The sequence below is a fragment of the Hemicordylus capensis genome, chromosome 3 (genome assembly GCF_027244095.1).
Source record: "Hemicordylus capensis ecotype Gifberg chromosome 3, rHemCap1.1.pri, whole genome shotgun sequence".
Taxonomy (NCBI): Eukaryota; Metazoa; Chordata; class Lepidosauria; order Squamata; family Cordylidae; genus Hemicordylus; species Hemicordylus capensis.
This window is the reverse complement of record NC_069659.1, coordinates 347,425,492-347,452,969: the sequence shown is the minus strand read 5'-3', so window position 1 is coordinate 347,452,969 and position 27,478 is coordinate 347,425,492. Positions and strand designations below refer to the sequence as shown.

Sequence of the window (27,478 nt, the reverse complement as noted above, 5' to 3'; positions counted from 1 at the left end):
GAGTGTCGTGAGAGGTGAGACTTCCAGCCAGCTTGGCTGCCTGCCTCCAAATGGATCCCGGCTCTTGTTATGGCAAGGCCAGCTGGATGGAGGCTGCATGCCTGAGCAGCAGCCGTGCAAGTGTGGGCTGGCGATTAGTGATGCCTGCCACCCGCCCTCCAGGGCTTCTCCCTCTGCTTCTTGCAGCCCTGATGCCTTTGGACATGGCAAGGAAAGAGAAACAGATGTGCCTGTGGAGAGATGGCGTTTTATCCTGATGTCAAAACAAGGAAATGGAAACCCCCCAAGTGACACCACAGAAGTTTGCTCTTCAGCTGCATACCGTATGCTGATGGGTTGTCAGTGTGTGTCTGTGTGTGTGTGTGTGTGTGTGTGTGTGTGTGTGTGTGTGTGTGTGTGCATGTTAGGACATGTCCCTACTCAAGCTGCTCTGCAGAAGGTTTTGTGTAGGCACGATGCCTCTCAATACCAGTTGCAGGGGAGCAACTGCAGGAGAGAGGACATGCACATACCTTTTGCCCATGGTCTCCCCAGAGGCATCTGGTGGGCCACTGTGTGAAACAGGATGCTGGACTAGATGGGCCTTGGGCCTGATCCAGCAGGGCTGCTCTGATGTGTATTGATCTTTGGCCTGTGGGATCCACAATGCCACTGCTCCGAGGGTCAAACTACTCATCACTTTAAATACACACTCTGAGCCTTCACAACTTGTTTTTAAACAGAAATAACATGTGTGGGCATTGGGCTGTCTAGGTCAGGACAGCAGAAGTGAGGATGTGTATCCTGCTCTCCTCCACCATGGTCCAGATCTGGATTGGGGCCCTGCTTGTGCTATTCACCCTGAGAAAAGTTCCCCTTGGTGAGGGGACCTCCTCCCTGGAGCTGGAGTTCCAATCTGGATCCCCGCCCCCACCCATGTGATTTGTTTGTTTGTTTGTTTGTTTGTTTGTTTGTTTAGAAAATGAACACAGACATCTCAATCCGTACATTTAACATTCAGTTTGACCCTGAATCAGAGTGAAGCCCAAAGATCTCCCAGCAACCCAGCTCAGTCAGTGGTGTGAATTTAGGGATAAGCAAAACCTCCCTGAAAAGTGTCTTTAATCTTTTTTAAATGTGCTTGGATTTATTTGCAATCCCCCCACATTTAAGACTGAAGAGGAACGTTTGCTTTCACTTCTCATTTTATGCCAAGAGAATTCTGGGGATGACAATTTAAAGATGTGAAGCCCCACCCACCCACCCACGAAATTGCACTAGGAGAACTGGTCTTGTGGTAGCAAGCATGACTTGTTCCCTTAGTTAAGCAGGGTCTGCCCTGGTTGCATATGAAAGGGAGGCTAGAAGTGTCAGCACTGGAAGATATTCCCCTTAGTAGGGGATGGAGTCGCTCTGGGAAGAGCATCTAGGTTCCAAGTTCCCTCCCTGGCAGCATCTCCAAGATAGGGCTGAGAGAGATTCCTGCCTGCAACCTTGGAGAAGCCGCTGCCAGTCTGTGTAGACAATACTGAGCTAGATGGACCAAGGGTCTGACTCAGTATATGGCAGCTTCCTATGCTCCTATGTCTTTTTTTTTTTTTTTAAACCCAAACAAGGAGGATTTCCTTCAGATGTTTTATCTCAGACCAAACTCCCCCAGGTTTGCTTTGCATTCTGTTCAACCAAAATGTGTTGCCATTTTAGAAGCTATCACTTCACCACTGGAAACTTTCCAGAGGTGGCCCATCTGCCCACCAGGCCACTACAAGATCAGGGCATGTGGCTGGAAGGTGGGACAGAAATATCCCCACTAATTATAAGGTGTCCAGAGCTGGGGGTGCTGGTGGCTCAGGTGCCTTTTTCTTTGCACCACACAGGAACATAGGAAGTTGCCCTATACGGAGCCAGACACTTGGTTCATTTCACTCACTCCTGTCTATACTGACTGGTCGTGCCTCTCCAGGGTTTCAGGCAGGAGGCTCTCTCAGCCCTGCCTGGAGATGCTAGGGGGTAAGCCTGGTACCTTCTGCATGCACTGAGCAATGGCCCCTTCCCCTAAGGGGGATATCTTAAAGCACTCACATGTAGTCACCCATCCAAATGCAAACCAGGACAGACCCTGCTTAGCAAAGGGGACAATTCATGCTCGCTGCCTCACAAGTCCAGCTCTCCCCAGGAAAATCACAAGGGATAAGGACTGCTGACCTGCACGCTGATGCTCTGCAGTAACTCCCCCCGCTCCTACCTCTGACAGTGGCATGAAGGGAAAGCAAAGCCAGCCAACCCAGGAAGAATCACATGAACTGAAGAGCCAATATATTTGCTGGCCCATTATAAGAATTCCTCTAGGCCACTGTTTCTCAACAGCCGGTCCGGGGACCGGTGCCGGTCCGCGAAGAGTTGAGTGCCGGTCCGTGTCTCCAAAGCCTTTCTTGCTTCCTTTCCCTCCCTCCTCCCTTCCTCTGCCCAGAACAGATCCAAGAAGACTCAGCACTCTCTTTAGCTCAAAGCTGGAACTGCAGAATCTTGCCCCATGATAAATACAAAGGGGTGGGGGCTTGGAACTATTTGCTTATAGTAAGAGACGTGTAAAGTTACTGTCTGAAAATTCTCATCACATTCATACACATGGGGGAGAGAAGAGGGGAGGCTCTTCATTGGCATGCGCTTTAGGAGCCATCCAATGAGAGGGGCAGTTTTTCAGGATGACTATTGCGTTCCAGCCAGTCAAAGGAAAGCTGATTTGACTATGCATAAAGGGAGGAGGGCTTATGGCAAAGGGCAGGGATTTTGTACAGATTTTATTGTATTTATTTTATTATAAATTTTAATTAATTCAATTTATTTTATTTTGATTCAAATTAATCTTGGCCTTCTAGAACTTCAAAAGTTAAATTTGATTAAATTCATTCTAATTAATTTCACTTTAATTTGATTTAATTAATTGATTGATATTAAGTGTTACTTTAATAATCAGCACCCTAAAAATTGACCTCGGCCCCCATGAGCCAAGTCACGGTCAGTTTTGGCCCACCAGGTCATTTGAGTTGTGCACGCCTGTAGTATAGTACTAATAGATAAACTTGAAACCCCTTTACTAACAGGTGGTCCGGGAAACTGCGCACAAAGAATGTAGCGGTCCTTGAAACTCCACATGAAGAATTTAGCAGTCCTTGACTCCAAAAAGGTTGAGAAACACTGCTCTAGGCTTCTCATCCTTAAGAGAATGTGCCAAACCCACTACTGCCCTTATGGCATTTAAAGGGTCTCTTGTTTCAGTTGCTTTGTAATGCAATCATAAAACCCAACATTGGCCAGAAGGTTCATTTGCATGACAAATGCCTCTCTCCTGCATGAACAAAGGTCAGATATCCATATAAATGGCCCGAGGATGATGCAAAGGGAGACATAACCTTCCTGCATGAAAATGCCGTGGAATGATGGTGTGAATTCACCCTCACTTTGGCAATATAGAGTGAGAGTGGTGGAAAATTCTGAGCCAAGCTCTGAGGTTAGGATTTCTAAGTTGCATGCCAAACATCTCAGAATGTTCCGAATCAAAGCTGCCTTCCTGGGTATCATGCTGGCACAACCACCCTCCAACATTTCACAGATGAAAAGAGGCACATGCTTATAACACTCCTCATTTCAAGGAACACTTTGCAAGCTGCACTATGATCCAGTGGGCCAGCATGGAAAATACTGGTCCACTGGAGTAGAAAGGGGGTGCACTGAGAATGTGCCTATCAGGACATCTTCCACAGATGTCCACAGATGTCCTGCAGAGTGGCCATTCAGATGAAAGCCCACCCCCACATGACAGGAATGTGCCACGAGGCCATTGAGACATCCACAGAAGGCAATCCATTCCAACTGAGTGTGCCCTTGGTGCAGCTCCTTCCTGATCACCGTCAACCAGGACGGTGTTGAAGACTCTTCAGTTCCTACTGAATGCTCAGGAAAGGGCAGAGGGCTCAGCTATGGGCATGTATCCTAGGCCTGGCCAATCGAGAGACTTAATCCTGCCTGCCAATCCCAGGGACTCATGTTAGACACCCCTGTTAGCCTCTGAAGAGATACTCATATGAAACAATCCTATCTATCTATCTATCTATCTATCTATCTATCTATCTATCCACACACACACCCTCCGCGCGTTGACTGAATGTGTTATGGAGGAGCAAGACCATGTCTGCTGGCTCCACCCTCTGATTTCTGCATGAACTGTATAAAAGGGGCTTCTTTGCAAGTATGGCTGCATCAGAGAGACCTTGATCAAGCTGGGTTCAGGGTCATGTACAGAGCCTATGTGCTTACATTGCACGAGTTTGGAGGTCCATCATCTACTGTACACACAGAAGGCAGGGGCAGTGGACAGGGGCAGGGTGAGTATATGCATGGGTTCAGTGAATGCATGGGACGCGGAGACACCATCTGCAAAATTTCTCTGGAACTTCTCCTTGGGAGAACCCAGAAATTCCTTTCAGATTTGACCTTGGAGAAATTTCGGATTCACCAAAAATCAATCAGAACAGTTCTAAGTCAGGACTTTGGTCCATCTGGCCCTATACTGTCTACCCTTAAAGGCTTTTGGAAGTAGGGGCTGTTCTCAGTTCTCTACCTGAGATCCTTAAACTGGAGATTCCAGGGACTGAACCTGAGCTTTTCCTTCTACTACACCAACAACTACTGCTACTTATAGACCACTTTTCAACAAAAAAGTTGTCAAACTTATTTATTTGTTTGTTTGTTTGTTTTTCACATTTTTATACCGCCCAAAATGCCAGTTCTCTGGGCAGTTGAAGAAGAAGAAGAAGAAGAAGAAGAAGAAGAAGAAGAAGAAGAAGAAGAAGAAGAAGAAGAAGAAGAAGAAGAAGAAGAAGAAGAAGAAGAAGAAGAAGAAGAAGATAGTTCCCTCTCCCGAAAGGGCTCTAAACAGAAACACAGAGGAGACACCTACAACAACCACTGGAAGGATGCTGTACTGGCGTTGGACAGGACCAGTTGCTCTCCCCCTGATAAATGAAAAGAGAATCACCACTTTGGAAGATGCCTCTTTGTCTCCTTAGCAGAGAGTTGCATCTGCATGCAGCTTCTGCATACAAAGCATGTGATTTTTCACTGAGCAGCTATGGCGTTGAGACCAGAGCCCACATAGCTCTGGGTAAGAGCCTGAGATCCAAGTTCTGGATTATGGCCTCAGAACATGACAACACTAGTTCTAGTCCCTGACAGCATCCATCCCATACAATTCCCACATTTGGAATTTGCAAAGGGGGAGTAGAAATAAAAAAAATCACCAAAAAACTGTATAGATTGGGTCTCTGACAGCCATGAATGGTTTCAACACCAGGTCATTCTGCCCTGAGTCAGTCCTGATTTCAGAGGTACAGTGTATCCTTCCACCCTTCTTCTCGCTTCCTCCCAGGTTGGAGCAATGATACCAGAAGGCCCAGATGCCAGCCATAATCAATCAACCTCTTCTCCTGCCCCCTCCCTCCCCGACTCTCCAATACGCATCAGGGCACTTGCCAGAAGGGTCATTTGGCAGTACTGGTCTGCAATCCAGACCATCCATCCTTCATATAAATTGCCCACATCCTCTCCACCAGATTCAGAGGAGCAGAGAATTGTGAAAGCAAAACATTGCAATAAATAAGACAACCCAACAACAGTTAGCGCTCGCCACCACTGCCACCCCACATGCACAGAAGCGGCGGTGGGTGGGGTGGGGGGGACCCTCAGCAGAACTCCAAATCCCTCCAGATCATTGAGATATTGCCTCAAGACACAGGCAAAACAAAAAGTGGGGAGTATTCATGGAGAAGCTTGGGGTATTATCCCCAGATTTGAGCTACAAAACTAGGACACTGATACAAAAAACCACAAACGAAACAACCAATGTGTTGATGCTCTCACAAAGCATAAATAGCTGGAATGTTAATTACTGGAACAGAAGTCATAGAAGTGGGGAGCTCAGGCTCATAAATAATGATATGGGGGTGGTGGTGGAGAAATTCAAATCCTTGATGCCTCTCAGTAGAGGACTGGAAGAGCTGTGATCTGAAGCAATCTTCTTTGATCTTTGCTGGATCTGTACCTCCTTCTGCCTTGATGTAGAAATGCTCCTCCTTGGTCAGAACTACCTTTTACAAGACAAATGCAATTTCCCAACCTCATACCTGCCAAGCAACAACACTATTGCGGGGTTGGGAGAATTGCAGTGAGTGAGGAGTGCTTAACCCTTTCCACCACCCACGGCCAGCTCCAGGTTACATAGGAAGCTGCCTTCTACCGAGTCAGAACCTTGGTCCATCTAGTATTGTCTATGCAGACTGGCAGCAGCTTCTCCAAGGTTGCAGGCAGGAGTTAGTCTCAGCCCTGTCTTGGAGATGCCAGGGAGGGAACTTGGAACCTTCTGCATGCAAGCAGGCAGGTGCTCTTCCCAGAGCGGCCCCCAAGGTACGTATTTTAAAACTTCGGGAGGATGTGAGAGGGCCCAGCTCAAAGCAGGCTGGATTCAAATCAAAACAGGGCCAGACTTTTCATGCTGGGGGCGTTTAAATTTCAAGCGCCTACCAGTTGAATTCTCATGCCAATCCTGCCCTATAAGCCATGGGTTCTCAACCTTGGGTCCCCAGTTTTGACCACAACTCCCATCATTCCCAGCCATGATGCTTTTGGGTTTCCCTTCAACAGATAATACTAGCCAAAGGCCTCTGTGGCTGGGGATGATGGGAGTTGTAGTACAGCAACATCAGAGAACTGAAGGCTGAGAATCCCTGCTATAAGGGCTTTGGGGTTTTGTGAATACAACCACCTTTCAAAGAGCTCCAGATCCCAAGACCACCATGATCTTAGCCTCATCCATGACCTGAGCCATGTTAGAAGGGCGGTATAGCAATCAATCAATCAATCAAATAAATAAATAAATAAATAAATAAATAAATAAATAAATTCAGACGTGATAAAATCGCCCCACTGTAGCTGTGTACAACGGGGTGAAGGGACAGGAAGTCCCGCCCCCCCACTGCATCAATCAGTAGCTCACCCTGCCACTCACACTTACAATGGGGCTTGTCTGAAGAGGGAAACGCCGAAAGCGTGAAGGCGGACGCTTCCATAAATGCGAGACTGGATCTATTCTGCAATCACAGAAGCACCCGCATTCATTATGCTTTCAGCTTTTCCTGCTTCAGACAAGCTCCACTGTAAGCATAAGGGGCGGAGCATGCTGCTGATTGACACGGTAAGGGTTGGACTTCCTCTCCCTTCACCCCACTGTACACAGCTACAGCAGGGCAATTTTATAACATCTGTTCTTTTGGTGTATTGCAGAGCAATGTGACAGAGAAGCCGTGGAGTGGGGAGGTGAAGTGCTTCTTAAGCCCCACTTTTATTTATTTATAATTCAATCTTATTTATAATTCAATATAATTCAACAAAGAGTGCCTTCTTCGTTATGAGCCCCACCACCCATTAAGATCTTCAGGGGAGGTTCATCTGAGGGTGCTGCTGGCTTGTCTGGTGATGACTCGGAGGCGAGCCTTCTCTGTCGTTGCCCCAGGGCTGTGGGGCGCACTTCCTGCTGAGATTAGAGCCTCTGGATGGGGCGGTTTATAAATGAAATGAAATGAAATGAAATGAAATGAAATGAAATGAAATAAATAAAGAAAGAAAGAAAGAAAGAAAGAAAGAAAGAAAGAAAAAGAAAGACACTTCTCTTCAGTCAAGCTTTTCTGCTATTTAGTGGCTTTTAGCTATTTTAATTTGAACTTTTCTATGTTTTAAATTGTTTGAAAATTTTCTGTTTTGTTTGAATGTTGTAAACCGCCTAGAGACTTGGACAGTATACAGTGGGCAGTATACAAATATGATAACTAAACTAAATGAATGAAGTTCTATATCACCTTTCATAAAACTCATCCCAAGGCGGTTTATGCAAGTTAAAATGCAATAAAACTCCATTAAAATATTAAAATCAATTAACCATATGAGCCATTAAAACACACACACCAAAAAGCAGCAGCCATTTAAAAAGGCCAAGAGAGAGCTTCAGGAGAGCACAGGGCACCACTGTGGCTTCGCTCCTGGCATGCCGTGAGGAGCCTCCTTCCTTCCTCACCTCAAAGTGCCATTGCAAATTCTCCTGCCTCTCTGTTGTAGCCAAGACCAGTAAGTACCTGGTGGGATACTGGCCGGGAAGCTGGCATGGAGGAGTGAAGGCCGTCTCCAATCTTTCAAAGTTCAGGGAAAGGAAACCTCTCAGGGCTCCGAAAGTGTGTCTCTTCTTGCAAGGGGCAGAATTCTTCTCTGAGCTCAATCTCAAAGAATTCCATCAATATCCCCAGGAGAAACACATCAAAAGTAAATTAAAAAATGGACTCCCCCCTCCCATTCTTCTCTTCAATTGAAAATATATCTCTCTCAATAGACAGATAGATAGATAGATAGATAGATAGATAGATAGATAGATAGATAAAACAGGAATAAGTCTTTTTAATGATTATTATTTGGAATTCTTCTACTCCCCCTGCCCCAACTAGGAACATAGGAAGCTGCCATATACTGAGTCAGATCATTGGTCCATCTAGCTCAGTATTGTCTTCACAGACTGGCAGCGGCTTCTCCAACGTGGCAGGCAGGAATCTCTCTCAGCCCTATCTTGGAGATGCTGCCAGGGAGGGAACTTGGAACCTAGATGCTCTTCCCAGAGCGACTCCATCCCCTACTAAGGGGAATATCTTCCAGTGCTGACACTTCTAGTCTCCCTTTCATATGCAACCTGGGCAGACCTTGCTCAGCTAAGGGGACAAGTCATGCTTGCTATTACAAGACCAGCTCTCCTCCTCTATTTTAGGTTGTGTGCACAAGATCCATTCCAATGTTTCAAAAGTCATACATTCTGCCAAAAATCAGCCATAGGGGAAGCAAAGGGATGTTGGAATTTTGGAACAATTACGGAATGGTGACGACTGACTCCACTCATCCCTTGTATGCTTATATTACATAGACCTATACACACACTGACCAGTCCACAGAAACTGCTGCTGTTTCAACCATCCAATACAGCCATCAAGGAAGAGGTCCTTGGCCCTATCAGGGCACCCAGGCACCTGGGAGAACACTTCTTTTATTTAAAGGATGAGGGGTACTGTGAGTATCTTCTCCAAGGGACCCCCAAGACCATCTGCCACTGTGAGAAGAGCTGCTTCTGAAATTAGCTCCATCTGAAACCCACCCCCCCAATTTTGGAGTTCTGATTTACCAGGTTTTGTTTCCAAATTGGAACTGATGCATTCGGAATCCCTCATCTTACAGCAGAGTAAACCCACAGAAGAGCAAAAAGCATAGATGACAGGAAATCCTCTTTCCCCCTAGTTTTGAGGGATATCCACTCTGCTCATGGCATGCTCAGAGGCACTTTTATTTTCTAACTTCCAAGGCACTGATCCTGAAAAATTGGTTCTAAAGCTGAGCACTGGTGAGTTGGGCACACATAAAGGCTCTGATGAAATGAAAGAAATAGAAGTTTCAGCTTCACAAGGTAAGATTCCCAAAGAAGCGCTGAATTAGCATGGCAAGTTCCCTCTTTCATGCAAAAAAAGGTCAAGTGCAACCTTGGGGCAGCCTGATTGTCGAGAGACTCCCTGCACCTGCTTTTCCAATCTCTCTTTCCACATCCACTGCTTGTCATTTATCAACCCTGCCAAGATTACCCCCTTAAGCACATCCGCTGGAAAAGTCAACAAGTCAACCAGTGCAGACAAATGCTCACACACGCTGATGGCTGGATTTTGTGCTCCCAGCATGCGCAGGAAATGAGGGCATCCAACTGGTGCTGGTGGTGCTGATGGAAGAAGATTTTGCCACAGCACCCCCTAGTGGAATAATTGCAACAACACAGCAAACTGTCGGGATCCTTCTTTTAGCTCCATCTGTTTGACTTTGCATCTCTTTCACTGCCCCCTTGATCAGTTCCTCCTTGATCAAGCATGTGTGCACATTTCTTGCAGATGACCATCAGCCATACCAGCTTTGGGCCCATTATGAAGAAACGGTCAGATAGAGAAGCTTCCTGAGTATATTAGCAACTTTGCAATGCAACCAGTGTTAGACTCTTGATGTTAGGAAGGAAGGAAGGAAGGAAGGAAGGAAGGAAGGAAGGAAGGAAAGAGAAATTATCTAGAAATTGAATTCTCTGTCCAGTAACACATTTTGTGCTTTTCCTGTGCTACTATAGAGCTGTGACATATACACTACTAGACTTGATTACAAACTAGGATTCTTCCCCAAATATTTTTACGTGTTCTTCCAGGGATGACTGTAGCCTGGAAGCAGTATCCTGTCCTATGATCATGTGGAGGACAGAAGATCAGACTGATTGATCCAAAGCTATGAACAGAACTCTGGCCATCTTTGCATGTAATGTGGAACCATGGGTCCAATGGACTAGTGGTTCTGTGCCCCACTCCCCCCGCTCTCCCATCCAAATTTGGACAAAATGGAGAGCGTGGTGTAGTGGTTAGAGTACTGGACTATGACTGGGGAGACACAAGTTCAAATCCCCATTCAGCCATGATACCAGCTGGGTGACTCTGGGCCAGTCACTTCTCTCTCAGCCTAACATACTTCACAGGGTTATTGTGAGGAGAAACTTGAGTATGTAGTACACCGCTCTGGGCTCCTTGGAGGAAGAGCGGGATATACAATGTAAATAATAAATAGTAATAATTGCAGAGAAGAGAGGGAGCTGGTTGTGAGGACTTCCTTCTAGACTGAAGGACAGTCTGCACAGCCAATCATGCAAGAATTAAGGGAGAAGCTTCCTCCCTCAAATTCAGTTTAGGAACATAGGAAGCTGCCATATACTGCCATACCAAGGATGGATCCTTGGTCCATCTCGCTCAGTATTGTCTACACAGGCTGGCAGTGGCTTCTCCAAGGTTACAGGCATGCATCTTTCTCAGCCCTATAATCTGGAGATGCCAGGGAAGGAACTTGGAGCCTAGATGCTCTTCCCAGAGCGGCTCCATCCCCTAAGGGTAATATCTTACAGTGCTCACACTTCTAGTCTCCCATTCATATGCAACCAGGGCAGACCCTGCTTAGCTATGGGGAAAAGTCATGCTCAAGACCAGCTCTTTCAGGGGACAAGGCTTTGGATCCAAATTCAGACACGGTTCTGAATTCAGATGTGGTTCTGAATTCAGACATACTGCAATCTGCATGGAACCTCAGGTTGTGGCGACAAAACTCTCTACAACCCGAGGACTCAGATTGGAGTGCTAAATCGGAACCCTCAGTTTCATCATCACGCCAAACCCCAGCTTCCTGCATTTGGGTGTAACATCCACAGAACCGCGGGCCCATTCAATTCTGGTTCCGTGCTACGTGCAATTGCGGCCTCAGTGTCTCTTTCTCACACACACGGCTTGTACACCATCAATGCACAAGGTCAGATGGATGCATGGAGTGTGGAGATGGGGCCAGTGGCTGCTGTCCTGCTCCTCTCGCCCCACATTGGTTCATATGCCCAGATATCTCAGGTGAAACAGGGCTTGCATTCTCATGTCTCCAGGTAATAATGTGATTGGTATCATGAAGTCATGAGAGACTATCATTGTTACAGAACGTATTCATTTGGTTTGCTTGTTTAAAAATGTATACCCTGCTATTATTTCCCCCCCAAAGGAACTGATAGTGGCTTACAGTGCAAAAGTTAAAAACCACAAAATGGTCATACGGCTATAATAATAAGCAGCATTAAAAATGAGCCAATTAAACAGTTATTCAGACAGCCCAGAGAAGAAGCATAACCACAATAAAACCACACCAAGATAAAAGGGGGTCATACCAGGCTAGAGAAGGCCTATATGCAGTGCAGTGTTCAGCTTTCACTTGAAGAAAGCCAGGGAGGGTCCCAAATTGCCACTGGAGGGGCAGGGAATCACTTCAGGAGGGGGCAACTTGACAGGCCCTCCACAAAGTGGTGTGTGTGTGGAGGTTTGATTGCCCCCTGGTGGAGAGGAAATGTTATGCCGGCCTCAGAGTCTGGCAGTCACTGGGAGCGAAGCGCCATAGCTCAGCTAGTTCTGCTCACAAGCCTGCTTTTCCCAGTCCTTTCCCAGTCCTGCTTCCCAGTGCCCAGTAGGGCTTTCACCAGTAGACACTCTCATCCTGGACTGCTCCATCCCGTCCTCCTTTATATATTCCCCGACAGTCAGGGCAACTCTAGCGAGAATTTGGCTCCGGCCGAGACCTCAGAGCAAGAGCTCGCGAGAGATCTCCCAAGTCTTGCAAGATGATGCCATCCTGTGCCGACGACTCTCTCAGTCTCTGCGGGGGCCAGTCAGAACCGACGCAGGTGGCTGTCTCCGTGCCCCACTTCCCTGCATGGCTGTACAAAGCTGGGATGAGCCATGCGGGGGGAGCCCAGGATATCCCAACACAACTACAGAGAAGGCCCACTCCTGTGTCCATATCAGCCGCGCCTCCAACAGTGCCCGGGCATTCAGTAGGGCCTTTGGGATAAGTGTGCATGGCTGCGCAGATTCATGGGATGGGCGAAGGCAGCCCCTGGTCCTAAATCAGCATTTAGGTCTTTAAAGGTAACCACCGGCACTTTGAAATGAAATACACTGGTAATCCGTGTAGACGTGATTTAACATGTTACACTGTTCTGAATTCTTGTTCTGAGTTCTTTTCAGTATATTTGGATAATTAAGACTAGAAAAACTCACCATTTATGGGCTAGCAACACCTTTGGAGCATTATGAATAGGGGTAAAAGAGGCTATGGTGACATTAACAGTAACTAGCAGGAAACGGCAGGGTTTTATAACACAGCCAGCTTATAAATCCACATTGGTCTGTTGAGAACCAGCGTCTCTGTCTCTCTGCAGACCTGGGCATTCAGACAGGTGGTCATGTGACTGCTTTGACATATGCTCAGCCTACAGCTCTCTACCCATATTTAGCACGCTACAGAAAAGTTGCCAAAAGTAGATGGACGGCGCCCTCATGATAAATGTGAACTGAGCTGAGAACGGAGCACAGGCGGAAACAATTTCATTGCATGCACTCGAGCAACACACCAGAATGGTTCTGCCAATTGGCTCAATGGCGACATTGACGGGGCAAGATATGAGAAGTGCCGTTTCCCAAAACCCTTCTCATCTATGAAATCTACTGGATGGCTGTAGGCAAGTCACCATCTCTCACTCTCGCTCTCTAACCTGCTTTGCAAGATGGCTGTGAATATAAATGAGATGTGAATCCTAAGGTGTTCTGCACACTGTGAAGTGCTGCAGACATAATAACAAAATTTATTCCCCTTATCTCAGCAATAGCTACACATTTCCTCAGGGCCCATGCAGGTGGCTAGGTTGTGTTTCCTGCCTGGATAAAACACCCAGCTTATGCATGAGAAGCTGCTACCAGAAGCAACGACTTCTACATCCGTAAGTGTGTCTGACGTATCTTGTGTACATGTTGCGGGGTGTGTGGGGTTGGACGTCCAGTGTCCTCTGTGTGCAGTGGGTATGTAGACTGCAAGCAACTTTTGCAACTATCTGCACCGTGCTCTTAATATACTCTCCCAGCAGATGGAATAACTTAGTTAACAGACTATTTAAATTCCTAGGGGGGCACCTGTAACTATTAGAAATTGATTTTATGAGCCTGTTATACAAACATTACTCTTCGAGGTCTGAAGCACATTGAAATTCTTCCTGTTCTCTCACAAACAGATGGCGCTTGGATTTTTTTTTTCCTCCGAACCGACTCGTATTCATAAATAATAACCTTCAATCCCTCTTGCAAGACAGAAACAATTCTAATTAGAACAGCACAAATCGGCCATGTTTCTCCTCACACATTTCCCTTTTTTTAAAAAGAGAGAGAGAGAGAGAGAGAGAATTGGAGTGGGAAGGACAGTTTCCCAAAATTAAGGAGCCTTTCTTAACTACCCCCCCCCTTTTGGCAAAACCCCACCTCAGGCAAGTGTTTGTGAAATTTGCAGGATGTTTGTCATAATTAGACATAGAGCGGGGGAAGGGGGCTTTGGCGTAACTTGCGGGAGCCCTGGAATCCAGTCAGAACAAACACGCAATATGGCCATTCCAAAAGGAACCGATGTAATTTGGGGGCAGCAAATGAGGAGGCATCTCAGATGGTGGAGCAGGAAAGGCATATTCCCTCTGCGAAGCCTCTCTGAGGCCCTTCTGAGGCTGCACCTGCAATCCTCTGCTAAATTGCGGGCATCCTGGTACCAAGAAAATGTCAACAAATTGGAGCGAATTCAAGGCAGACTGGAGGGGAGAACAGCGGTTGCGGGGGGGGAGGGGAGGGAAGGGAACAGATTAAAGAGCTGGGAGGATTGATTTCTAAGATTAAAAGAGCTGAATCTGTCAAGCTTGAGTAGACAACTGAGTGTGTTGGCGGGGTGGGGGGTGGGGGAGGGACATTTTGATGGCCTGCAGATATCCGCAGCTCTTTTTTTCACACCCCTCAAGGAGGAAAGGGCAATTACACTGAGTGCCAGTATCTCAGAGAAAGGGGTTATAACGAGTGAAGAGATTAGATGTGTTTAAATTCAGTGATTCTCCAACTATGTTATCAGGGCTCCTCAATGAGACTTGTAATGGCGGGGAAGCTTCCCTGAAGGAGGACATTTGGCATTGCCAGATCTGAGGCATCCCCCAGCCTGAGATTCAAGAAGCAAGGCGTGGTGGTACCACAAGGCAGGGCTTAGTGATGTCATGAGGCTGCTGCCTACTGATTGATGAAAACAATCTGCTGCTGCCACTGCCTCCTCCTCTTTTGGGCCAATCAGAGGAGGCGGAGTGGCACACCAGCAATGCAGACTCCATTGTGAATACAGAAGGCAGCAGAGGTGGCAGGAAATCAGAGAACGGTCAACTCACCTGGAGGGCTGAAGACAGTCCTACAAATCCCGTGTCAGTCGGAAAACCTGAGATCTGGCAACCGTACTCACCACTTTTCTTTTCTTTCTTTCTTTCTTTCTTTCTTTCTTTCTTTCTTTCTTTCTTTCTTTCTTTCTTTCTTTCTTCTGATGTCTTCAAGGCCATTCACAGCGAAAAATAATGACTTACAATTCAGTACACAATGCTGCAAAAGGGGGAAATGGATAGGCAGAGAAAACAAGCAAATTGATAGTCCCAGGGATAGAGCAAGGGCAGCCCAACAGACTTTGGTGCCTGAGGCAAAGGACTAATCCATGGGCAGGTGGCCAGCATTTTCAGGACATGTCATTGGGCAGCAGGCGAGCACTCTCAGACTGTGGCACCAAGCCAGGCAGTGGCAGTAGGGGCATTCCTAGCTTGCATCACGAGAAGGGGAGAGTGGGGAGGAGATACATGCCCCAGTAGTGCGGAGGGGGAAATGAACAGCACGCCTGAGAGTCAAGGAAGGGCAGTGGCAGTGGGCAGTAGGGTCTGCAAGAGGCACCTCTGGTAACAGGGAGCCAGCAATTGCTGCCCTCTGCAGGGTTCCTTGCATCCTTGCACCTGTTCCTGAGGTGACCGCCTCACCCTGCCTCAAGGAAGTGCCTCCACTGGAAGAGGGGAACCAAACCACAGTTGGCTGAGCAGGCCTCGCAGTCTCCCCTTTCCTTCTGATGCAGCCCAGTGGAATACCCTCTGGTGGAGGCAGTTGTGGGAGGGGAGGGAGCACAGGGCAGTTGGTCCTAGCCAGGCCAATGGACAGCCCCTCTCAGTGTCCCCTCTCCCTCTGAGACAGGCCACTGGGAACTTCTGATTGATGCAACATGGAGCTTCAGGAACTCCAGAGAAATGCGGCAATCGACTACTGTGACCCCAGGCCTCCTCCAGATCCATTTTCTATCCGTTTCCAACCTCTCCTTTGCTTTCTTCTCATCTTTGTCCCCCTGTCTTCATTTTTGTCCCTTCCTCTTCCTTTTTTACGGTGGTTTTTAGATTGCAGGCCTGAATATTATGCTCATGTCTTGATGACAGCAGCCCAGAGAGATGATGTGTGTGTGAATGGGCTGTCTCAGCTAAAAGCTGATCTCTTTCCATTATCTCAAACACAATCCTTTCTGATGAAGGCAAGGATGGGATGTGGAGTGAATATGGAGATTTCTACCAGGATAAACCATCCAAGGAATTTTGAAGGCCAAAGAAGTATCAAAAAGAGTAGCAGCACAATTCCTCAGGAGGTGTCTACAGGTCCCTATATGAAGTATGACATGATCATGGCTTTTAAAAAGGAAATGTCAGGATGCCAGAGTGGTATGTGAGTGTAATTTGCACATGTAGCATGTGCCACCACAACACAGAAACAAGATCCCTCCCTGGCATCTCCAAGATAGGGATGGGGCTGTAACTCAGTGGTAAGGCATCTGCTTGCATGTAGAAGGGATATCTACTCCCTGTATCTCTAAGAAGGTCTGGGAGTGACTCCTGCCTGAAGCCTTGGAGAGACACTGACAATCAGTGCAGACAATACAAGACTAATGGCCTGACTCAGTATTAGGGATGTGCGAACCAGCTCGACATCGAGCCAGTTCGACATTGAACCGGTTCGGTTCTGTGATTCGGGGTCGAACCAAACCATCCCCTGGCATGACCCAGGCCTCTCAGAGGCCAATTGCACAGGTGCAGTGGCCTCCAAAATGATCACTGCACCAAGGGGGAAGGCCCGAACAGGACGAAGAGCCAGCCGAACGGGCTAGTTGGGGCTGCATTGAGGCTGGCAGGGGGGGAACATCTACAAACCCCCCGCCCCCGCTGCCTCCAACAACTCCCCCAGAGGGGGTAAGTGCCTTAAAAAAAATCTGTTAAAAAAAAAAAGCTCACGAACCTACCCCCCCCCCTGAACTGAACTGGGGGGCGGGGTTGAGGGGGTGCTGGACCAAACTGGCCCAGTCTGGTTTGAGTCCGTTCTGGACTCAAATCAAACCAGGCCAGCCAGTTCCGTGTACATCCCTACTCAGTATAAGAGAACTTTCTATATTCTTATGGTGAAACTTCCATTTCGGGGATGGAGCTTTGGCGCAGTGGTAGAGTATCTGCTTTGTATACAGAAAGTCTCAGGTTCAGTTCCTGGTGAAATATATACCATGGGGCAGGGGGAGAAGCTGACTGTGCATGCAGTTGAAACCTGCATGCCAGTCTTTCCAGGATTTCTGATTGTGTGAAGAGAGAGCCCCATATATTCACAAATGGGTTGTGTAGGCTCCATGCTGACATGCAATAGAATGCCGATAGGAACATAGGAAGCTGCCTTCTACTGAGTCAGACCCTTGGTCCCTCTAGCTCAGTGTTGTCTACCCAGACTGGCAGTGGCTTCTCCAAGGACACAGGCAGGAGTCTCTCCCAGCCCTATCTGGAGATTCCAGGGAGGGAGTTTGGAACCTTCTGCATGTAAGCATGCAGGTGCTCTTCCCAGAAAGGCCACATTGAGTGTTCACATGTGGTCACCCATCCAAATGCAAACCAGGGCAGACCCTGCTTGGCAAAAGGGAAAATTCAAGCTCACTACTGCAAGAACAGATCTCCTCCTGTGCATTTGCCTTGTCTCTGCTTTTGTTGCCTATAATCACATTCCATGGCATTTAGAAACCTACACAGAGCAGGAGAAGATCCTCAGAATTGGGAATTTGACGACATTATTGCAGAAGAGTCTTATATTCCTTGGTGAGGACTCTGTGGGGACTAGCAGTGGAGTCTGCAGGAAGCATCTTTGGCAGTGGGGAGGAGAAGTGGGTATGCCTGATCAGGGCCTGGTTAGAGCAGCCTGGACTTCTCATTTTCCTGATAACATTATCAGTCACTTTTTACATCAGCTAACGCAATGTACAACTTTTCTATGACTTGAGTTTTTGATTTTCACAAATGTTTCTTTAGAACTACACTTTTTCTTTTTTCTTTTTCAAACTGTACATTTTGTGTCTGGTTGCACATTTTAAAAAAAATGCTGCAGCTGATGAGATATTAGTCCTGTTTTCAAATCTAGAGTGAAAAACACACTTCGAGGGAGTGGGGGAGCCCAGAAGCAGAAACCACCTCTAATTTTTGTGGTAGCAATCATGAATTGTCCCCTTTGCTAAGCGGAGTCCACCCTGGTTTGCATTTGAATGGGAGACTACATGTGAGCACTGTAAGATAGTCCCATTAGTAGATGGGGCCTTTCTGGGGAGAGCATCTGCATGCTTGCATTCAGAAGGTAGGGGTGTGCAAGCCGGTTCGATTAGAACCATGGTTCGAATGAAATCTGCCTAGTTTGGGCGGTCTGAGTTCAAACCAGTCCAGCCCTAGGACCAGTTCATGGGCCGGTTCAGAGATACTTGTGAAGGGGAATCTGGCGAGGATTCCCCTTTACAGAAAAAGGGGGCATTCCCTAATCCCTATCCTAAAGGTAGCCGGGGGGTGGGGGTGAGAAAAAAGGTGCTTCTCCATACCTTTTGTGGTGACTGCAGAGGTGGCAGAGAGACATTGGAGGTTACGGGGGGGGGGGCTCTTCCAAGCACCCCACCAGCTTCCTGAATAACAGGTTGCGGCCTCCGTGCATGCGCCCACTACCACCTACCACCACCTCCGATGTCTCTCCGCCACCTCCACAGCCACTGCTAAAGGTATGGAGGAGTACCCTTTCTCTCGCCCCCCCCCCCCTACTGGAATTCCCCTTTACAACTATCTCTAAACCAGCCCACATTGAATCGGTTCAATGGCCAAACCAGACCGGACTTGGTTCGGCCAAACCCAGAACTCGACCAGGCTGGGTCAGTTCGAATCTGGTCTAGATTCAAACTGAACTGGCCAAACGGGTTCCATGCACACCCCTAACAGAAGGTTCCAAGTGCCCTCCCTGGCAGCATCTCCAAATAGGGCTGCAAGAAACTTCTGCCTGTAACCTTGGAGAAGCCACTGCCAGTCTGGCAGAAGAAGGCAGATTCCTATTGTTCCTCTATACATTCTATTGAATGGCAGCATGAAGCTGCCAGCGGAGTAATGGCAGGAGAGAGGGCACGCCCTTAACTCCTGCCTGTGGCGTCCAGTGGCATCTGGTGGGCCACTGTGCGAAACGGGATGCTGGACAAGATGGGCATTCTTGGGCCTGATCCAGCAGGGCTCTTCTTATGTTCTTATGAGCCTACACAACCCATTTGTGCACATATGGGGCTCTCTCCTCACACAATCAGAAAACCTGGAAAAACTGACATGCAGATTTCAACTGCATGCACGGTCAGCTTCTCCCACCCCCCACCCCATTTTATGTATTTCACTTACCCTGGATATGTCTGAGAACAGAGCTATTGAGTGTCAGACATGCGTGTCCAAATTGACTCTTTAGCAAAGGTTTTATCAAACAGTCCTGGACTGGGTTCCTTCCGGACTATTTTTATTTTTACTTTTTTAGCACTCTGCTCTAACTTAATATGAGTTTTCCTTCACATAACATTTGGGTTCCTTGGCACAGAACATATAATTGCTGGGTTTCCCCCCCGCCTGCTTTGACATACCATACAGACAGGCTTGACAGTTAAGGATGGAGAGGAAGGGAAAAAGTTTATACTTGAAGAATAAATTGTTCACAGAAACCTGTCTGAAACTGGAGAAAGAGGAATATCTTCTGGGATGAGAGTAGTGCTAGATTGCACTGCTTCCCATGGTTATTATGCATGGCTTTGAGGGACCTTCACACATTCTGCTGGATCAGAGGTTCTGGACTAGTAGGGGTGTGCAGAACCAGTTCGAATCGAATGAGTTAGATTTGAATCGGTCCGTTTTGACGGTTCAAACTCGAACAGCCCCCACAAAAGGCGACCTGTCTAGGTTTGAACCAGATCGGGCGCGGTCTGATTTGGACTGGAGCAAGAGGGCACTTAGCTGCTTCTGCAGTAGCAGCATCTCCTCTAAGCCCCATAGATGCTCCCCCACCCCCAGCAGTGTGGACCAGCGACAGCCCGGTACTGGTTCCATTCGCACTCCTACCAACTAGTGTAGGCTGGTGTGCCACACTGAATCACTTTGAATCTGCTCCAAAGAAGGGAGTCTAAATTCCCCACTTGTCGAACAGACTTGCCCCACAATGCATTGAGAAGGACCTGTCCCTCCTGGTGCACGAGAGAGTGGGTCAGCTCCAAAAGCAGCGAGTTAAACTTAAGGATGTGAGAGAAAGATATGACAGAGGAAGTAGGTATGTGTGCCTTTGGATGAAAAAGGTTGGGAATTACTGAGTTAGATCACCCACTTTCTCAGTGCTTAATGGGTTACAAATTAATTTATTCATTTTACAGCATTATCATTGTACCTGTGGCCATACTTACAGAGTGTCATTGGCAAAAATAGTTCCCTGCTCCCAAAGAGCTTACACAGTCTAAAGGGGACAGAAGCCCTATTTGGATGTTATTCCCAGAGCCCATGTTTGAGTACCACCTCCCAAAGCATGCCAGAAGCCCCGCCCACAGCACATCACTCACTCACCCCACCAATGGGTCACTCATGGTTACAGCATTCATCTGAAGAGGTGAACACTGTAAGCATGATGGCAGGAGCTTCCATGAGCAGCAAGCTTGGCCACCCCAGGCTAGAGCACAGAAGCACCTGCCATCATGTGTACAGTAGTCTTCTCTTCAGACAAATGCTGTTACCGTGAGTGGCCCATTGGATGGCTGAGTGAGTGACATGTTGGTGAGTGGACATCTGGCATGCTTTGGGAGGCTTTGTGTGAGTATAGCCTCTGGGAATAAAGTCCGAATAGGACTAACAAGGAAAGCAAAATAAAGGAGGGGAGAGAGTGAAGAGGGGATGGAGGGATGGCTGAAGGCAAATATAGTACCACATCCTTAGAGCTTCGGTCCAGCTGGGAATGAGGATGATGCCAGCCAATCAAAGACAGTGCAGAAAAAGATGGGCTGGCATGTGACGTAATTCTACTGAGAAGGAATGTGTCATTTGAAGTAGGGTTGGGACCAAAATTTCTCCAAAGTGGAATTCAAGGATCCTCAAGGAGAAACTTAAACTTAAATGCCATTTCAGGGTTCTTCCCAAGGGGAAGCATAGGAACATTTCCTCCGTTCTCCACATTCCTGGGCACAGAAGGGATGCAGATATTGGAGGGGTGTCCCACCCCAAGTCAAGCAGGACAGGCTGGAGGCACACACTCCAGTGGGAGTTGTTGAACCAGCAAAGAGCTGGTGACAACTGGAGGACCTTATGCCAGTTAGGGTCCCACTCCTTCCAGAACAACTGGAGGTGGTGACAACTGGAGGCCTCCCGTGGTGGTGACAAGAGCTGGTGACAACTAGAGGCCTTTATGCCACGCAAGGGTCCCACTCAGTCCTGATCAACTTCCACGGAGACACCCAGGGGAGTCCCTCTTCCTTTTGAGCAGACCAGTCAGGAGGGAGGTGTCCGCTCTGCTCCTGGGGACCTTGGCTCAATGGAGGGAGCTCTGGGGAAGGGGCCAAAAGCCCACCAGCTGGCATCTGCTCCCCAGCACTCCAGGAGTCTGGGGAGAAAGTGAGTGGCTCTGGCTGCATCCAGCTGTGATGGCTCAGTAGGTGGTGGTGGGAGAGAGTGTTGTCAGGGGTGAGGACCAGAGGTCGAAGTCCAGGGACTCCACAGCCCCTGGGGGCTCCCAAATCCTCTTTAGTCCTTGGGTAGTGTGGTCACCCGGTGGAGCATGATGTTGCTTAATTTGCAGGGGAGGGGCGGGGCCTCCAAAGGCCTTTAGGTCCAGGCTCCAAAATGACTTAGGTGCACCTCTGGTGAGGACTCAAGCTGGGGCAGGGCACCTCTCATCCTTCAGTTCAAACATAGGAACGTACATGCAGCCCTTATTGCCTACAACACATCAGCACATTAGTTCATCTGCGTTAGCTCACTATTGTACTGAGCTGACTGGCAGTGGCTCTCCGAAGTCCCAGGCAGGAGTCTTTCCCAGCCCTACATGGAGATGCCACCAGGGACTGATGCTGGGGCCTTCTGCCTGGAAAGCAGGTGCTCTACCGCTGTGCTATGGCCGCATCCCTAGGAAACTGCCACCTTCTGAGTCAGACCACTGGTCCTCCAAGCTCCTTATTGTCGACTCTGGCTGGCAGTGGCTCTCCAAGGTTTTAGGCAGGAGTTTCCCCCAGCCCTGCCTGAAGAAGCCGGGGACTGCTCAAGGGGCCTTCTGCAAGCGAAGCAGATGATCTATCAGTGAGCTACGGCCTCATTTGATTTCTCCTGGGTCAGAACCCTGGACCACAGCTCTAGGTCAGAACAAGAGCTTTGCATGCAGTAGTCTGCCGATTCAGTCCCTAACGTCTCTTGTCAAAAGGATGAGGTAGCAGCAGATGATGGGAATGATCTCTGCCCCAAATTCCAGAGTGCTGCTGTGAATGCTGGGACTGGGTTGGATGGATTCGTGTTCTGATTCACTAGAAGGCAGCTTCATAGTGAGGTCATCGGCACAATAGAAAACTGTGTTCTACCCGAGTTTGGGAGCTCCCAATTTTTGGTTTCCCAATGTGTATGCTCCCAATTTTCGGTTGTCTGGAAGCAAGGTAAGAGGAAAACCTGGGTAGAAGTGAATGAGGCAATTCACACAATCGCCAAAAAGTGGGCTAAGGGAGCCTAGCCCACTTTTTGGCGAGCGTGAGAACCATTGGGCTCGCAGATGAGCCCGGTGTCCACAAAGCAGGTAAACCGCTTATGGAACCCTCCCCTTAGACGAGGTTAGACGAGGTTACGGAGCCCTCCCCTTAGACGAGCAAGCACTCCGCTAACCCCATCCATTTGATCGTGTGTTGCCATGCCGCAGCTCCTTGCCATGGCAATGCACAAGGAGATCCCTGCTGGGAGGCTGAAACAAGCCTCCCAGCCCTGGGGGTCTCTCCAGGGTCTTTCTGCTTTCCCCGCTAACCCGCTTTTGGTGAGTCTCACCAATTGTGAGACTCGCCTCATTGTGTGGAAGCAAAGTAGGAGGAAAACCTGGGTAGAAGTGATTGTGTGGAAGCAAAGTAGCTTTTCCTGCTACCTTGCTTCCACACAATCACTTCTACCCAGGTTTTCCTCCTACCTTGCTTCCACACAACTGGAAATTGGGTGCTCATACAGCTCCCAAACCCGGGTCGAACAGTTTTCGATTGTGTGAATGACCTCATGGTCTATCTATAATATTCGATTGGTGAATGCCCATTCAAGCATGCGAGTGACCCCTCAGTGTTTGGTGGATCGTGCCCATGGTCGGCAAAACAGTCTCTCTAAAGTCCTGAGCAAACAAATCTGTTGCTTGGATAATTTAACCTAAGCTCTAGGTTATACACTATAAGGGGCTTAGTTGACTGGGAGGGACAAACTTTTAAAAATGAGTTTATGCATATTTGAATTTTCCCAAGGCTTTGGGAAAAACAGGCGAGTGGAAGATCTCATCAGCAGAAGGCAGATGTTGGCCATGAACTCCCCATTGGAACTCAGGCCTGCGGAATTGTAACTGCTGTCATATGCTAAGCAAATATCTGCTGCTTATCAATCTGGGTCACGAACTCTGAATAACCCCATTTAAGCATTACTGATCACAAAGCCTATGGGAGAGAAGACCCCGGGCCATATCTTTGACTTCATGGAAGCTCTGCTTTCCTGCAGGAATAGAGGCCTAGTTTTTAAACCTTCACAGTAGAGATTAATATTTATTCAAGTAAAGGAAAAAGCATTTCATGTATAGGGATAGTTATAAGTGTGGCAGTACTAACTGAGCTCCAAAAAGTGAGGAAATTCAAAAGCCTGTGATGTTCATGTCAAGCCATAAGACCTAATGTCCAGTCTAGGATATTGTACTGGCCTACTAAATCATACCCATGGGACACAATTTGGCTTGTTCCGCCCTGCTCCAATCCATGGATTGTAAGGACAGTGGGAGGAAAGACCCCCCAAAGAGCCAACTGTTGTACTGAGATTTGGTGCCTGCTTTTGAGTTTCTGCTCCTCGTACCTTAGCCATTTTTCCATGGATTCATTAAAAACCCGAAACTTGTTAAACAGGATATTCTGAACTTGGAATTCTCTATGGAGTTCAATGGAATTCTCTGCCATGGGATGTGGTGATGGCCACTGGGTTGGATGGTTTTAATGGGGGCTTAGACAAATTCATGGAGGACAGGTCTATCAATGGCTACTAGTATGATGGTTATAGGTCATCTCCAGCCTCAGAGGCAAGTTGCCTCTGAATACCAGTTGCAGGGGAGCAACAGCAGGAGAGAGGGCATGCCCTCACCTCTTGCCTGTGGGCCAGTGGTGGAACCAGGGAACGGAGGCCTGGTTCTGCTCCAGCCCCAATGGCCCCACCGTGTGCACACCATGCATGTCAGTGACACCCCTGCCTTGTGCATGGCCTCATGCACACATGGGCATGGCCTGATTGCTGAAAGGCCCAGCCAACAAATGAGCTCTGGAGGGCTTGTGCGGGCCCTCCAGAAACCAGGTGACGCCCATGTGCACATGATGTAATGCACAAAAGGGGTATGGCCTGGTCTCTGGAGGGCCCGCGTGAGCCCTCCAGGGTTCATTCCCATGTAGCATTTGGTGACTGGGTGCATTTATTCCAAGGAGGGAGAGATAGGGAAACAAACTCCAGCGGGCGCAGCCCTTCCATGACTTGCAGACGGGTAGGGGTCTGCACAAAATTGAGTAGCCCAGTTGGTTCAAGTCTGGGTCAGATTCAAACTAGACTGGGCATGTTCAGTTTTGCCACCCCCTGAACCACTACCCCCCAGTTTGGTCCTGTCCAGGGGGTTCATGGTTTTTAAAGGCCATGCAGAAGCCCCTTGAGCATGCACAAGGGCTTCCAAAATGGCCACTACCATGGGGGTGAGGCCTGGAATGGGCTGAAGACTGCCTGAACCAGGCAATTTGGCACATAATGGAGGCCAGCAGGGGAGGGGGAACCTCTGGAGACCCTCCCACCACAGCCTTGGAGAAGCCACCCGGAAGGAGTGAGTAATTTTTTTTTAAAAAAAATCATGAACCCTGCCCCTGAATGCCCGGGGGCGGGGTTTCAGTATGGTAACAAACTGAACAGCAGGGGGAAGGGCGGGTTTGGTTCGCTATCAGACCTGTTTGCACATATCCCTACAGCCAGGTTCTTTGAACCCATCTGCCCAGTGATGGCTCTGCCCCTGCTGTGAGTTTCTCTCAGAGGCATCTGGTGGCCCACTGTGTGAAACAAGATGCTGGACTGGATGGGGCCTGATCCAGCACGACTGTTCTTATGTTCTTGTGAACTTAAGAATACCCCTTCTAACATGAATAGTGCAAACAGCAAGCTTTGAGAAGCCACAGAAGGTTGGAGGGGTCAGAGGAAATAGCATCATCATCAATCAACAACAACAATTTATATACTGTTTTTCAGCAAAAGTTTCCAAAGTGGTTTACATAGAGAATGAATGCATGCATGAATGAATGAATGAATGAATAAGTAAGAAAGATGGATCCCTGTCCCCAAAGGGCTCAAAATCTAAAAAGAAACCATAAGATAGACACCAGCAACAGTCACTGGAAGTACTGTGCTGGGGGTGGATAGGGCCAGTTACTCTCCCCCTGCTTAATAAAGAGAATCACCATGTTTAAGAAGGTGCCTCTTTGCCAGTTAGCAAGGGTAGTTTTGCCCAGTTAGCATGACAGTATGCAGTGTTTTACCTTTCCACCCATAATAGACATTGTCATTAGGATTAGTTTGGCTGAAAATTTATATCCCACTTTATTTCTCCAAAGGGAAATGTGAAGCAGCCTTCACCATCACAGTAAAAAGAATATCATCATAAATCCAAACACAAAACCAGCAGTATGAAAAAAACAAAAACAAATCACAGCATCCATAGAGTTAGCTCAAATTTGAGAGAACATGCAAAACTGACCAGTTTTCATTCTGAGGCATGATGCCTCTCAAACCCAGTTGCAGGGGAGCAACAGCAGGAGAGAGGGCATGCACATACCTCTTGCCTGTGGGCTCCCCAGAGGCATCTGGTGGGCCACTGTGTGAAACAGGACTAGAATGGCCTTGGGCCTGATCCAGCAGGGCTGTTCTTAGGGATAGGGAGGGTGCCAACCTTGCCTTGGGAGCCAACACAGGGTGGGGGTAATTTCAGAGAAGGCAATCCCCATATGGGTTTAACCTCACCACCATAAAGGAGGAATATGAAGAATGGCCTAAAAGGTCTTATGCACAGGGTGGATTTATGAGGGATGTGGTGTTCCTTCAGGTATCTTAGTCCTAAACTGCATAGGGCTTGAGAATTAATATTCAGTGCCTTGAAGTGTGTCCGGAAGCTTACTGGTAACCATTGCAGCTGATAAAACAGAGGTGTGATAGGGTGGAGTGCTTTGCACCTGTCAACACTTTTGCTGCTGCATTCTGCACCTGTTGTCATTTCCAAAATGTCTTCAAGGGCAGCCCCATGGAAAAGCACATTACTGTAGTCTAGAGAGAGGTGGCAAAGGCATGGATGATCGTTTCTTTCCCTTCTGTGATTCACAGCCAGTCCCACCCAAACCCCTTCACCTGCAGAAAAAGCTATCTCTCATTCTCAGTGCATGCATTTGTCTAATGTAAATGCATTAATTTATGGTGCCACTTTCTTAGTTCTCTGTGGTCACCCTCACAACACAGGAGGCCCATGTTTGCATTTTGCATGCTTTTGTAACGTATTTTTAAATATTATTAATTTTCTTCCAGTAAAACTTCGACCTTTTTCAAAAGCCTCTGTTGCAAAAGTTTCTTAACTCATATTTTTCTGGACAAACCTGCCTTCGAGTGAGGGCTCTCGGGGGACGATCGTCTGTTCATATTCCATTAAAACTCCTGTCAGAGCAGGATGGTGCACGGGGAGTCCCTGATGTGCAGGGCAACGAACTTGTTCCTGCCATGTGCTTCTCCAGCCTTTTAAAGGTACCTGGGGTGGGTGGGAGTGTGAGGTGGCGACTCTACTGGAAGCAGAAGCAGCCGGCCCGAAGCCAGCCAAGGATTAAACTTGTCAGCCAGTTATTTCCTGCGACTTTTGGGAAAGGGACGAAAGGAAAGGAGCCTCGTTAAAACCTCTCCATAAAAAGGAAATGATTTCCTCTCCCCTTTCCCCCCCATCCGCTGTCTTCCTCGGTCGTAAAGTTGGAGGGCAGTTGCCTTGGTGAGTTGGCTTTATAGGAATTGATTTTTATAAACTCCTGTGTCCTCTGCAGATAAGGTTGGAGATTTGCATTTGGTCTGGGGTTTGTCTTTAATCTATACTTGGTGGCTAAAATTTTTCCCTCTTGTTGCTGCAAAGCTCAGAATACACACAGAAACTGGGGCTGGGATTCCAGAAGATCACTTCATGGGGATTAATTCTGCACTCACATGAAATTAACTGCACTTTTCTTCACAACATTTGAATGGTTGAAGAGTGGTCAACAGGTGAATCTTTCCCCACTCTTCCACAGAGCATTAAGGGGAGGAGTGCAGGTTCTGACCAGGTAATCAGGGATGGGTTTTTTAGTC

At 47.9% G+C, this 27,478-nt stretch overlaps 1 long non-coding RNA gene across 6 annotated transcripts in view; it reads right to left on the bottom strand.

The window, feature by feature from the left end:
* LOC128351584 (uncharacterized) overlaps positions 1-27,478 on the bottom strand; it is a 58,327-nt gene that overhangs the window by 17,661 nt on the left and 13,188 nt on the right. For all 6 annotated transcript variants that reach the window (XR_008319891.1, XR_008319890.1, XR_008319892.1 and 3 more), the window contains exon 2: positions 14,977-15,110. This is a non-coding gene — a long non-coding RNA (uncharacterized LOC128351584). The remainder of the gene's footprint in view (positions 1-14,976; positions 15,111-27,478) is intronic.